This window comes from Ziziphus jujuba, chromosome 11, assembly GCF_031755915.1.
Source record: "Ziziphus jujuba cultivar Dongzao chromosome 11, ASM3175591v1".
Classification (NCBI taxonomy): domain Eukaryota; kingdom Viridiplantae; phylum Streptophyta; class Magnoliopsida; order Rosales; family Rhamnaceae; genus Ziziphus; species Ziziphus jujuba.
In genome coordinates this window covers 8353470-8369112 of record NC_083389.1, presented here as the reverse complement: position 1 = coordinate 8369112, position 15643 = coordinate 8353470, and positions in this window count along the sequence as shown.

The window sequence follows — 15643 nt, the reverse complement described above, 5'->3', positions numbered from 1 at the left end:
AACTTACCACCTCTATCAGACCTTACAGCTTTTATTTTCTTATTCTTTTGAAGCTCCATCTTTACCCTAAACTCTTTAAAGGCAACTAAAGAATCTAACTTCTCACGAATAAGCTCAACATGTCCATAACGAGAGTAATCGTCAATGAAGGTAATAAAATATCTATAACCACCCAAAGCAGTTGGTGTAAAAGGTCCACATATGTCAGTGTGGATTAACTCCAAAACATCTCCACACCTAGCTAACTTATCCTTTCTTGCCTTGGCAGTTAACTTCCCTTTCACACATTCAACACAAGTCAACAGATCAGAGAAATCAAGATTAGGAAGTATCCCATCCTTCACTAACCTTTCCATTCTGTACCTAGAAATATGTCCCAAACGTTTATGCCATAACATTGAGGAATTGTCATTAACTCTTGGGCGTTTGAAAGCAACAATAGAAGCAACAACAGAATTAACAGAGAAATTGAGACCATTATTAAATAAATCAAGCTTATATAAATTGCCACATAAAGTTCTAAAACCAACAACTTTAACATCCTTAAATAATTCAACTTTGTTATTTCCAAACAAAAAACTATAACCTTGACTATCCAAAACAGAAATAGATAACAAGTTTCTTCTTATTGAAGGTATATAAGAAACTTCTTGCAACTCCAAAGCATATCCAGTGGCAAGCTTCAACTTGATTGTTCTTACAATGTCCACCTTCACTCTTGAGCTATCTCCCATATAAACATGCTGCTCAAGATTGGTTGGGCCATTTCTGTCAGGACCCGTCCAGAATTCCTCCTCTGGAACCCTAGACAGCCCTGATCCCAGGGAAATACCACCGAACCTTCCAACGGAAAATCCGGCAGCACCTCCCCTAAGGGATTTACTTACCACAAATTTACCTGCACTGAAAACACACTTCAAAAATATCCCCTTATTCCTCCCACAAACTACAAATTGGTTCCACAAATTTCAGCACTTCAAAACAAAAATACAGTAATCCAGTGCAAGATAAATACAACAAGAGTGAAAGAAATATTACAACTGCAATAAAAGAATAACAGGGTACTGCCGAACTAAAACAGCGAGGAAGATCAAGTCCGCTCCGAGTGAACACCGACAACCTGGTACCTAGAGGAACGGAATTTAAGAGTGTGAGATGCTAATCATCTCAGTGAGCGACCCTACTACTATACCATATATTATCACAGTAATAAGTATAAATAATAATTATTTGGAAATAATATTTTCTCTCAAAACCCTTACAATTCTCTCAGTTGGAAAGGTTCCCCTTTTAAAACAATTTCACAAAACCCTTTATCCATATTCCCCGAAACCAAGACATCAATTAAATACCAGAAGCGGTAACAATTATATCTTTAATTCCAATTCAGTTTCCAAACATTTTATTTTTAAAACACAGTTCTGAAAATCATTTGATGCACCCACTATATACCAGTGGCGCCAACAGTACCCAGCGTCCCAAGGTACCGCCAGACAGGAGGTTATAGAGAGAAACCGGCATACGGTCGCGTGGCGTCCCACAGCGCCGCTGCTAACCTGGTGTCCCGGCCAAAGGGGAGTGGCCGCCCTCTCCGATGGCATCCACAGGACACCCTCATAATATCAACCGCGCGCTACTCACACCCACCTGCGCGCTAATCACATCACCTGCGCGCTAATCACACCCACCTGCGCGCTAATCACAACCGTGTGCACACTAACCATATCACATATACCATATCACATAATCAGAACACCAGTACGTGCACGGTGCATCTAAAAATCATAAAATCCATAAATTTAAATCATAAAACAATTTTCACATTTTTCATAAGCATAGCGGGCATAATCCATCCGCTTGAACCGGGAAATTCTCCACAATTTCCTTATAATCCATACCATAAATTCCATGATTTTCAAATCCACCAACTTCCAAATCCATCAATTCAAATATCCACATTTTCCCAATAGCATAAATAATTTCTCGAAATATCATAATCAAATCTCATAATATTCCATGGGCATATTTTATAAAAATTGAAATCACCAATATAACCAAATATTTTCCTTGAAATATTTGAAAATCGAATCGTGCCCAATTTACCATTAAAACCACACCAATTTCAAAATCCTCAAAACCATAAAATAATTCCACATGGCATAAATTGGTGAAATACACATTTTCTTAAATCCGATAAATTCACAAATAATTCCACAATAATTCAAATAAATATTTGGCACATAGAAATTAAATTCCAAATATTTAAATCACACATTATATATTCACCAATTAAATTCCCAAAATTAATTTGAAGGTGGGTCACTCACCTGGAGCACGCAATTAACCCATGATCCACTACGGGATCAATTCTACGACTCACCGGTGCTCCTAGAACAAAATTCACAGACAGTCAAATAAATTAATATTTTATTCGGGTAAATAATACCCGGTACCCGGGGGCTCAAACACAAACTTTAACCAAAATGGTCGAATGATATACCGAATCGAAGCTCGTGGGACGAGGATCACAAATCCGGTCTCCGTCGACCTCAATTCCGCCGGAGGTGGCCGGAATTTGGTCGGAAAGTTTCGGCCGGTGTTCACTTCCCCATATCTCGCAAACCGCTTCGAATTTCTGGGATTGGAGGCCATTTTTGGATTCAGAGGACCCAAAATAGGGGGATAGGAGGCTCAATTGGGAGTGGGCTGGCCGGAAAACACAAGAAAAGAGGAGAGAGAAACTTGGCCGGCCGGCGGCTTCTCCGGCCCGATCGGCGCGCGTCCGGCGGCGGCTGGCCGTGAAACTTGGCGGCCAAGCTCGTGAGGTGGCGGGCTTCCTTGGTGGCTGGCGCGTGAGGGCTATGGGTGGCCGGAATTTGAAAACACGGAAGAGAGAGAGGGACGGCCGGTGGGGAGAAAAAAAAAAAAAAAATAACTGTTGCGTGCTTGGTGTTTCGGGGAAGAAGAAAGGAAAAAAGAAAAAAAGAAAAAGAAAAAGAAAAAGAAAAAGAAAGAAGTGGTGGTGTTTTCCCACGTGGGGAAAAGAAAAGAAAAAGAAAAAGAAAAAGAAAAAGAAAAAGAGAAAGAAAAAGGAAAAGAAAAAGAAATAATTAAATAATATTAATAATAATATTATTATTCAAAAATAATAAAATAATTTGATTTTTTTTTTTTTTTTTTTTCACATGGTTGACATGTGGCATTTCACCATGGTGACACATGGCCACCTTCATTGAGTCACACGTGGCACCTCGTTATGCGTGTAAAAAAAATAATATTAAAATAATACAGTATTTGAAAAACTTTACAGGTCTATAACTTTCAAACCACATGTCCAAATCGGACGTGCCGCTAGTCTATGAACTCGTATCGACGAGTACTTTACAACCATACAAGAGTCAACTCACCATTACATCACAAGAAAAAGTCAACTCCCGGCACCTTTTAGACAGTTTACACTTCAACTTGTTTTGCCCATAACTTTCAAACCGTAGCTCCGTTTTCGACGTGCTACTAGTCTACGAACTCAGGGCGTCATGCACTTCGCCACCGTACCCTAGTCAACTCAAAATTCTCACCGAGTCAAAAAGTCAACTTTTGACCCCCTTCGGTCAACGGTCAACGGTCAACCTCGGTCAACGTGCACGGATTCCGGTGCGATTTGGGACGGGGTGTTACAGCCTTCCCCCCTTACAAAAATTTCGTCCTCGAAATTTCCGCACGTCACTGGAACAGATACGGGTACTGCTCACGCATCTGTGTTTCGGGTTCCCACGTTGCTTCCTCGACTAAGTAGTTCCTTGCCAACCAATCCATGCCCAACACTACTTCAAGTCCGGATAGATCCAACAGGATCAGGTCTGTTTCCATCCCTTGATCTGTGAAATCGTCGGGCGTAGTCCTGGCTCCCTGCTGCGTCATAGCAAACACCCAGCCTTGACTTGTCTGCTGGGTTCTCCTTCCTCTACCTCGACTCGATCCTGCAGACGGCTGTACTGATCCCGAAGAAACTCCTACTGGCTGACTCCCCTGGGAACTCTATCCTGGAAATACCCTTGTATGCTGTGTCCGTCGACCTGCTTCTAGCACACTGCCACTACCATAAGGGCAATCCCTCCTTATGTGACCTGGCTGCCCACACCGAAAGCATAAACCATCCATCTGACACTGCCCAGAATGATTCCCCCTACAAAGTGGACAAATCCGCGGAGAACCAATGCGTGACTGCTGATACGAGCTTGCATCCACAATGATCGAATGGCGAGCTGGCTGGGGCATGCGATAACTATCTCTCCTCTGGAATCTGCCTCGTGGGGTTAACCCATCACTGTCTGAGCCTGAGCTATGGCTCTTCTTAGCTGCCCCCTGTCGAGGTACTCCGCTATACGATCCTTCGAATGATCTGCGCCTCGAGGGTCTGTGTATCTCCTCCTGTCTCTCTAGCTCGAGCGCTGCATCCCTGGCGGACTGATAGGTGGGATGTACTGATCCAGAAAGGGTGTAGCCGATGCTCTCTTTCAATCCGTCTATGAACCTCACCTTCTTCGTGTGATCGTCGGGAATCAGGTGCATGCAGAATCCTGATAGTTCTCGGAATCTCCTCTCGTACTCTGTCACCGTCATGTTCCCCTGTCGTAGTTCCTCGAACTCTCTCCTTCTTGCTTCACGGTAGGCAGGAGGACAAAACTCAGTAGAGAAGGCCATCTTGAACTGATCCCACGTATGCCTTGCACGAACAACTGGGCTAACTTCTAGGGCGAAAAACGTTCTCGTACCGGTAGGAAGTGTCCCGACTTGGTGAGACGATCAATGATTACCCAAATGCCGTCGTACCTTCTAGGTGTGGAAGGAAGCTTGAATACGAAGTCCATGTTGAGTTCTTCCCACTTCCACACGGGAATCGGTAAAGGTTGGAGTAGTCCCGAAGGCTTCTGTCGTTCTGCTTTCACTTGTTGACAAATCAAACACTTTGATACGAAGTCTGCCACTTCTCTCTTCATACCAATCCACCAATAATACTTAACAAGCGTCCGTTACATCTTGGTACTCCCAGGATGCATCGCATACATCGAGCTGTGCGCCTCCTCTAAAATCTCCTTCTTGAGTCCTGGGATATCCGGAACGCAAAGTCGTCCTTTATACACGAGGGCTCCATCCCTCCTTATGGAAAATTCCGGATCAAGACCTTCTTGTACCTTGCCCTTAATTGTCCTCAACTTAGGATCTTCCATTTGGGTCTCTACTATACGATCCACCAACACCGGTCGTACCTGGAAGCTAGCCATAAGAACTCCTGAAGGATGCATATGCATTAACACCCCCATCTTCTTCAACTCCACCATGAGAGGTAGTTGGATGACTTGGATGTGAGCAAGGGATCCAGTAGCCTTCCTACTCAAAGCATCTGCCACTACATTCGCCTAATAGTGACTTTAACTTCCCTCTTGTGCAACTTTCCTTCTCATGCCCACTAATTAAGGATAGTCAAATTGGTCCACGAGAACACGATCTACAAGTCTTGGTCATAGTCGAACGCTAACCATAAGGTGCTTCTAAAGCATGCATCCTTAAACCAACAACCAACTCTCGTGACTCGATCAGCACTTTAAAAGGTTAGATTAGAACTTAAGTCTAATTTCCTCAAATACTGGTATCACCAAGTTAAGGTTGAGATTAATTCACTTATCTTCGATTACCCTCCTAGTACTTACAATTATAAAGCCCCTGCTCCTCATTGATTAACCAATAGTCTTAACCTCGACAAACATCAATCTTTCTTTTAACTAAATTCATCAAGGTCATGAATAAAATTCTCAACATCCAAATATCATTCTTGAAAACCCTAAGTTTCCCTTATTTCAAATAAATTCCATGAATCCACACCTCAAGCAATAAGAAATTTAAATCCTAATTCTAGCATCACCACCAATACTATGAACAAATCACTAGATCCTTAACCCAATAAAGTATTCCACACTTCTTAAATTCTAACTACGTCCCAAAAATCATACTCCTTATCATTGTAAATTATCACCAACAATATCAACCACCTTGAATCGATAAAGCACCACCAATACGAACCTTAAATCTCCAAGGAAATAAGATATCAAGATCTTAGCTTCTAGAATGAAAAATAACCATGCTTAAACATCCAACCATGCCTAAGGAATCATCCTCATCTCATTAACCTCATCAACCACCAAGTAGAACTTTAGTCGCTATCCGGATCTTGCTTGATTCTCTAAACGCTGTCGTACCTTCTCTTTGTGAATGATAGTTTAAGCACGAAATCCATATTTACATCTCCCTACTTTTACTTATCGGTGACCTACGTACCTTTATTCGGATCTTGCAACTTCCTTTATCGTGCCAAACCACCATGTCATCCAGTGAGCATTCCATACGTCTTGGTACCCTTGGGGTGTATCGCATACTTTGAATCGCGTGCTTCCTTTAAGATCTCCTTTTTGAACTCAACGATACCCTGCTTTGGATTCTCGACTGGCGATACTTAACCCTTAAGTCGCTCTTGGAAAAACCATAACATAAAACAAATAATAAAATATATTTTTCAAATATACCTAACTTGCATAGGCAATTGTTAAAACTCCACATTGAAAATCATATCTTAAAATCCATAGCATAAAATAAAATATGCACGCTTGTAATGGAGGTACGTACAACACCTTCTACATGTTACGTAATCCATGATTCCAACTGTCGCCGACACTCTGCTACCAATACAAACCAGGGTGGTTGCCTATATTGGCCGTCCAATTCCCCGGGCTCGTAGGCAACATGATCATGGGGCTAGCTCTACATGGACCACATTGGTTCGCCGCCTCCATATGGTGCAGTATAATATCAAACAATATAACATACAGATACATGTATGAACACAAACCAAAAATACTTGAATAAAACACCTTTAATTTCAAATACCACTTTGAAAAGCATTTAAATTTTGATAATCGATCGGGAAAATATTTTGACGCCTTGAAATCGATCGACACACATCCTTAGGCAATCATCATTCTTCTCCATGAACGAAACGGATACCATTCACGATGATAAGCTTGACCTTCAAAAAGAAAAGGCATCCTCGACCATCGACTAGGCCATAGGAATTTCCCGTTAGGCTAGATGATCCTAATTGACACCCTCGAAGATTAGAGTTATTCAAACTCGGGCAACGAATTTACTTCGAGACAAACAGAAAGAACGCTTTCACATGGGTAAAACGAGAGATTAAACACGGATAGGATGCACAACAATGCACAGTCCCTTAGGAATACTAGAACTAGAGCTCTGATACCAACTGTCAGGACCCGTCCAGAATTCCTCCTCTGGAACCCTAGACAGCCCTGATCCCAGGGAAATACCACCGAACCTTCCAACGGAAAATCCGGCAGCACCTCCCCTAAGGGATTTACTTACCACAAATTTACCTGCACTGAAAACACACTTCAAAAATATCCCCTTATTCCTCCCACAAACTACAAATTGGTTCCACAAATTTCAGCACTTCAAAACAAAAATACAGTAATCCAGTGCAAGATAAATACAACAAGAGTGAAAGAAATATTACAACTGCAATAAAAGAATAACAGGGTACTGCCGAACTAAAACAGCGAGGAAGATCAAGTCCGCTCCGAGTGAACACCGACAACCTGGTACCTAGAGGAACGGAATTTAAGAGTGTGAGATGCTAATCATCTCAGTGAGCGACCCTACTACTATACCATATATTATCACAGTAATAAGTATAAATAATAATTATTTGGAAATAATATTTTCTCTCAAAACCCTTACAATTCTCTCAGTTGGAAAGGTTCCCCTTTTAAAACAATTTCACAAAACCCTTTATCCATATTCCCCGAAACCAAGACATCAATTAAATACCAGAAGCGGTAACAATTATATCTTTAATTCCAATTCAGTTTCCAAACATTTTATTTTTAAAACACAGTTCTGAAAATCATTTGATGCACCCACTATATACCAGTGGCGCCAACAGTACCCAGCGTCCCAAGGTACCGCCAGACAGGAGGTTATAGAGAGAAACCGGCATACGGTCGCGTGGCGTCCCACAGCGCCGCTGCTAACCTGGTGTCCCGGCCAAAGGGGAGTGGCCGCCCTCTCCGATGGCATCCACAGGACACCCTCATAATATCAACCGCGCGCTACTCACACCCACCTGCGCGCTAATCACATCACCTGCGCGCTAATCACACCCACCTGCGCGCTAATCACAACCGTGTGCACACTAACCATATCACATATACCATATCACATAATCAGAACACCAGTACGTGCACGGTGCATCTAAAAATCATAAAATCCATAAATTTAAATCATAAAACAATTTTCACATTTTTCATAAGCATAGCGGGCATAATCCATCCGCTTGAACCGGGAAATTCTCCACAATTTCCTTATAATCCATACCATAAATTCCATGATTTTCAAATCCACCAACTTCCAAATCCATCAATTCAAATATCCACATTTTCCCAATAGCATAAATAATTTCTCGAAATATCATAATCAAATCTCATAATATTCCATGGGCATATTTTATAAAAATTGAAATCACCAATATAACCAAATATTTTCCTTGAAATATTTGAAAATCGAATCGTGCCCAATTTACCATTAAAACCACACCAATTTCAAAATCCTCAAAACCATAAAATAATTCCACATGGCATAAATTGGTGAAATACACATTTTCTTAAATCCGATAAATTCACAAATAATTCCACAATAATTCAAATAAATATTTGGCACATAGAAATTAAATTCCAAATATTTAAATCACACATTATATATTCACCAATTAAATTCCCAAAATTAATTTGAAGGTGGGTCACTCACCTGGAGCACGCAATTAACCCATGATCCACTACGGGATCAATTCTACGACTCACCGGTGCTCCTAGAACAAAATTCACAGACAGTCAAATAAATTAATATTTTATTCGGGTAAATAATACCCGGTACCCGGGGGCTCAAACACAAACTTTAACCAAAATGGTCGAATGATATACCGAATCGAAGCTCGTGGGACGAGGATCACAAATCCGGTCTCCGTCGACCTCAATTCCGCCGGAGGTGGCCGGAATTTGGTCGGAAAGTTTCGGCCGGTGTTCACTTCCCCATATCTCGCAAACCGCTTCGAATTTCTGGGATTGGAGGCCATTTTTGGATTCAGAGGACCCAAAATAGGGGGATAGGAGGCTCAATTGGGAGTGGGCTGGCCGGAAAACACAAGAAAAGAGGAGAGAGAAACTTGGCCGGCCGGCGGCTTCTCCGGCCCGATCGGCGCGCGTCCGGCGGCGGCTGGCCGTGAAACTTGGCGGCCAAGCTCGTGAGGTGGCGGGCTTCCTTGGTGGCTGGCGCGTGAGGGCTATGGGTGGCCGGAATTTGAAAACACGGAAGAGAGAGAGGGACGGCCGGTGGGGAGAAAAAAAAAAAAAAAAATAACTGTTGCGTGCTTGGTGTTTCGGGGAAGAAGAAAGGAAAAAAGAAAAAAAGAAAAAGAAAAAGAAAAAGAAAAAGAAAGAAGTGGTGGTGTTTTCCCACGTGGGGAAAAGAAAAGAAAAAGAAAAAGAAAAAGAGAAAGAAAAAGGAAAAGAAAAAGAAATAATTAAATAATATTAATAATAATATTATTATTCAAAAATAATAAAATAATTTGATTTTTTTTTTTTTTTTTTTTTCACATGGTTGACATGTGGCATTTCACCATGGTGACACATGGCCACCTTCATTGAGTCACACGTGGCACCTCGTTATGCGTGTAAAAAAAATAATATTAAAATAATACAGTATTTGAAAAACTTTACAGGTCTATAACTTTCAAACCACATGTCCAAATCGGACGTGCCGCTAGTCTATGAACTCGTATCGACGAGTACTTTACAACCATACAAGAGTCAACTCACCATTACATCACAAGAAAAAGTCAACTCCCGGCACCTTTTAGACAGTTTACACTTCAACTTGTTTTGCCCATAACTTTCAAACCGTAGCTCCGTTTTCGACGTGCTACTAGTCTACGAACTCAGGGCGTCATGCACTTCGCCACCGTACCCTAGTCAACTCAAAATTCTCACCGAGTCAAAAAGTCAACTTTTGACCCCCTTCGGTCAACGGTCAACGGTCAACCTCGGTCAACGTGCACGGATTCCGGTGCGATTTGGGACGGGGTGTTACAATTTCGGCTTATCATCCCCTGCAATGAATTAGTAACATGAATTGTTGCTCCAGTATCTAACCACCAAGAATTCATAGGCACATCGATAATATTGGTCTCAATCATTAAAATATTACCTTTCTTCTCTTGGTTTCCCTTTAAGGTCCAACAATCTATCTTCTTGTGCCCAGCTTTATTGCAGTATCCACACCTTCCATTGAAGTACTCTTTCCTTTCTCTAATTCGAAAACCACCATCCCTCGGCCCTTTAGGCTTCATACCAGAAAACTTCTTCCTATTGGGGTTAAAACCCTGCCCAGGCTTGAAACCTTGTCCTGGCTTGAATCCTTGTCCCTTCTTTTGGAAAAACTTTTTGGATTTATCTACTTGATGTGAAACCATAGCAATAGACCTAGACTTACTTAATTTAATATCATCCTCTTCCTTGACAAGGATAACAGTCAATTCCTCCAAGCTGCAACCTTCTTTCTTAGTATTCAAACTCGACCTTATATTATCAAACTGTGATGGAAGACTCCTCATTATAGAATAGGTCAAGAACTCCTCTCCAATGTCCATCTTAAGGTCCTTCAGCTTATTATAATAGGAGGAAAGTAGTATAATATGGTCCCTTACTCCTTTAATACCATCATACTTGGTATTATTCAATAGGTCCAAATAATGATGCTTCTCATTCATATCAAACTCGATAAACTTCTTTCCTATCTCCTCAAAAAGTCCCTTTGCAATATCCACTTTAGGAATACTAGCATATATGGCCTCATCCATGTAATTCTCCATCATCATCATACAACACCTATTAGAGTGCTTCTAATCCTCATAAAATTTCTTAGTTGCTGCAGTACTCTCATCAGTCGGTATCTCTGGTGGATTTATCTCCAAAACCAAATCCAATTTCATGAAGGTCAAATTCATAACTAAGGTTTTCTTTCATATCTGATAATTTGTCCCATCCAATTTCATCATGGCAGTCATGGTCAGAACGTTTGGGGTGCTACTGGCTGTAAAAATAGTAAACAACAAGACATTCAAAAAATTTAAGACAATTCAATTACTATTTTCCAGCCCCTCAACACAAAAACACAAACATAAATATTGCTTAGGGTCTTTGTAGCACTAAAGATACCCTTACGCGGGCTAGGGACAGTCAACCAAATAACCACAATCAAATGCATTGAACTAAATCATCGACAAGGCAACTCAGAACCTGTAATACATGGCATTTAATTAACTTCCACTGCCATTCCAAACGTTATATAAAGCAACTAAAACTACCGACAGGATAGCCTAGTTACCCGTATAGACCCTGGTTAATAAATGGAAGATAATTAACAAATTGGCAATTTCATGATATAGGTAAATAAAAGATAACCCATCCACTATGCCAACACACATTACATTGGTACACATAATGCAGACAAAATAAGTCTCACGATAGGTGAGTACCTAAAATCCCACACTACTATACCAACTAGGCACAAAGCCTCTTTGGGTAAGCTCACAGAATCCAATTTTCCAATCACAAATATTTAATTTAATTTAATAAAATTGGAATGTGATAATTAAACAAATAAATAAACAATAAATAAATAAATTGAACAATTGAATCACTAAATTATTTAATAAATAAACAACAAATAAATCAATAAATAAAAAAAATAATTTTTTTCCTGCTGACGTCATCTGCTGATGTCAGCAAACGAAGTGTCGTGCTGACGTCAGCAGTCAGCCCAAAACGACATGTCGTTCGCGCTTTCTTCCTCAGCTAGCCGGGTCGGGTCTAACCCGATTCCAACCTATACAGGTCTCGCGATCTGACTTCTTACCCGGCTCTATCTCGTCGTTCCGGACTCCGTTTCCGGCGAAGATAGTTTCGTCTTCCCGTGGGCAACGTTTCCCACAAATCAATTTGATTCAAAATCAACCCAAAACAAACATCCAAGCAAGGTTTATATTCGGCCATGGAAGTTTCAAAATCAATAGTTTTTACAAGGTTTTGAACCAAATTGATTAACTAAACTACTACATGCAATCCATAAACTCCAATAAAACATAGCCCAGTTTTCAAATAGCATTAATAACCATTATTCGGATTTTAAGGATTTTTTTTTTTTTAATGAAGAAATAGCAATCAGGTTATATATATAGATATTCATACATAGTTGAAAGTATTATCACATAGATTCCAGCAAATATATAAACATCACAAACACAATCGGGCATGAATCTTATATATTTACAAGATATGTAATTTTGATTCTCTTAATCTACACATGTATTCGAATCGGAGAAGAAGGAAAAATAAACAAAAAACATGTATAGATTATTCAATGGCAGAACATACAGTAATAATCCGAATAATCACATGAAATTTATTATACATATTAACCATGCTCTGATACCAATTGTTAGAAATTTTATAGATCTAAATATACATAATAAATTTCATAAATCATAAATTACTAACCTCCAAACGCAGCCATTGATAAATTAGATCTTTAATCCTTCAAAATAGAAACAATGTAAAGTAGTGCCTATGGACATATTACTCTCAAATCACTCTTAGATTTCTGAAAACCCTAATCTCCAAAATACTAATAATTTAATAATATAATTATACTAGGAAAAATATGGATAAGTCAATGGGCTTATAAAGAGGGTTGGTCCTCCAGTCCAATGGGCCAACTGAAGTTTTATAGAGAGTGTGTGACCAAGGGCCCTACTACAAAATTATAAAACAAGCCAGTCCCATTAATGACATAAATAGGTCCTGTAAGTGAGTAATTGATTATGTCAAGTCCACAAATATTAATTTATTCAACAGAAATGTGCAGATAAATGAGATCTATAAGCCCTGGTAGTGAAGGGTGAGGAAGATAAACCGGTGCGTGCAAAAAGATTTCATGCTTAAAAAAAATAATTAAGATGATAATGAGATGATAAATTGATCTGATATGGTACTTTTAAAAAGTGGCATGAAAGGAGTTGGAGTGGTACCAACGCTGCATGCAAGATTTTCTCTGTATTTAGGGGTGTAACATCGCTGCCGACTGTTTAGCTGATATTGGTCATGAGTATATTCTGGATCTACATAATCTTCATAAAATTATAAAGGGAGTGCATCAGATTTTGTATTTTGATTATATAGGAAGAGTTTCTTCCAGATTGATTAATATAGTTTCTTTAAGGAGAAATTCTTCTATGCACAATGTGTACCACATCAGTGGTACCCATGGCCATTGAAATGCTTCTATGCACAACGTGTAACACAATACCTTCTTTGCACCGTCTAGCCCTGCAATTCCTTAACAACACGATGCAAAGGCCACACCATGTCATCGAATAGCATCGAAATCTTCAAGGAACCATCTGCTGGACTTGGTCCGTTCAAGTTTGATGCCTCCGCAAGATGAAGCGCGACAGACCGGTCCCCATAACCATTTAATCAGTTGTGCGTCGAACCTTCTTCGAAGGGGAATCGAGTTCAAGCCGGGCAACGCAGAGAGTTTCTTGGATGCAAAATTCAGGCGCAGATCTAGGGTGACTGAAATGCCCACTCTTTGCATCGACGATTTCATGAGCTCGTTCCTATTAAACCGAGCGGCATTCGAGCCGTGCTGCGGCCGCTTTTGTTCCAAGCATTTCAGCACCTACGCCACACTCCTACTTTGCCTTGTCAACACATCAAGGGACGTCGATTTCCTCTGCGACCGAAACATCAAGGGACACGATGAAGAACTTGCACGGTTCATCAATAATTTAGTCAAAGCCGTGGCATGTTGTTTGGAATGGCTTCAGGTACGGATACTACATTAATGATCCGAGGTTCTTCTGCTTCTTGCCCTGATGGGCTGCTTTAGCTCTATTTCTCTTTGCCCTAGCCTTTATACACTGTTCTTGGTTATTATCATGGCCCTAAGTAGTCCAACAGAAAATTGGCATATAATGATATTTGTTTGTTTCCATCGAATTTTTTTTTAGTTTATTAATTACGTTTTTTTTTTTTTTTTGGGTCAATTAGTTTAATTAAGTAAGAGATGTCAAAAGCCTCGTTCAGTAAAATATTTAATATTGTTGTCCAATCGATAAAATGTATATATATTGGCATATCTTACAGTCGAAAATGCTTCAAGAAACAATCTTGGAAAGGAAGGGTATATATATATACGGTTTTGTCCAAAATATATGTAGTTTGAACTACAAAGCTGGACATTTTCTTTCGTCAACCAATGCTTTTGCCGGCTATATGATGCTAATTTTAGTAGGAGACCATTATTTTAAAAGAGGAAGTATGCTATTTGTTGGACAAATTTCATCATTTTGGTTTCAGAATTGCATACTTCCCATTCATGATAATTTTATTTACCTATTTGAGCGAAACTATATATATATATATACATTTTTTTTTAGTTTTATACTGCTGGAATTTTAAATTAAATCTCTTAAATCGTGTTTTGAGATAACCAAAATCTTTCATTCTTGCTCTCACTTTCTTAAAATCACAATGAAAATTATGATCTAGTTAGCTTGTGGTGATAATCATCTTACAATTTAGTATGTTGCTTTCTTACATATCCTGGATTTCTCCTAAACTATTATTGACATTCCTCAATATAGTTGAATTGCAAAGGAGGAAATCATTCAGTCAAACCATATTCTTCAATGATATAATCGGTAACACTACATCTCCTCCTCCTCTCTCTTCTAATGCCGCTGCGAGCTTTTAAATTACCAGGTCATCGTGAACTTGTCCCTAACCTTTTTATAAACCTTTCTCGATTCGAAATTCGCAAACTCCGGATTAAGCTTTGAAGCAATGATCCTCAACAATGATGCTGACTCATTGACCCTCAGCAGTCTGTCACCTTTTGTCAAGGCAGGGCCGTGGTGGTGCAGGAATGAATAATGGGAATAAAAAAGCTAACAGGTGAACTGAAGCAAATTAATGTTGTTGTGTGTGGAAACAACAACATCTGAGTGAATAGTCGCGTTCCGGACCCAAGAAAGTTTGGGCCAACAGCTGTTAACTGGCTTAATTATTTATATTGGGCTTAGCATATGAGTGAACACTCGCTTGCCCTTTGGGAACAGCCCCAAAAACGTAGCCCAATGGGAATCACCTAATTAAACCCAAAATTTTACGGGTTCCCTTTTTTATTTATGTAAATATAATCAGCTTCTTCTTCTTCTTCTTCTTCTTCTTCTTTTTATTTTTTATTTTTTATGAGGATAAGGTACTATTAGTTATTAGCTATTTTAAATGCCAATTTTCAAGTGAACAATATATATTTTTTGGATCATAATAAATACTAATTGTTAACACTAATTTTCAAATTAAAAATAATAAATCAGAAATATTAATATGTCATAACTTTTACGACGCACTTTATTTCCTTTTTTTTTTTTTTTTTTTGTTGGTTTACT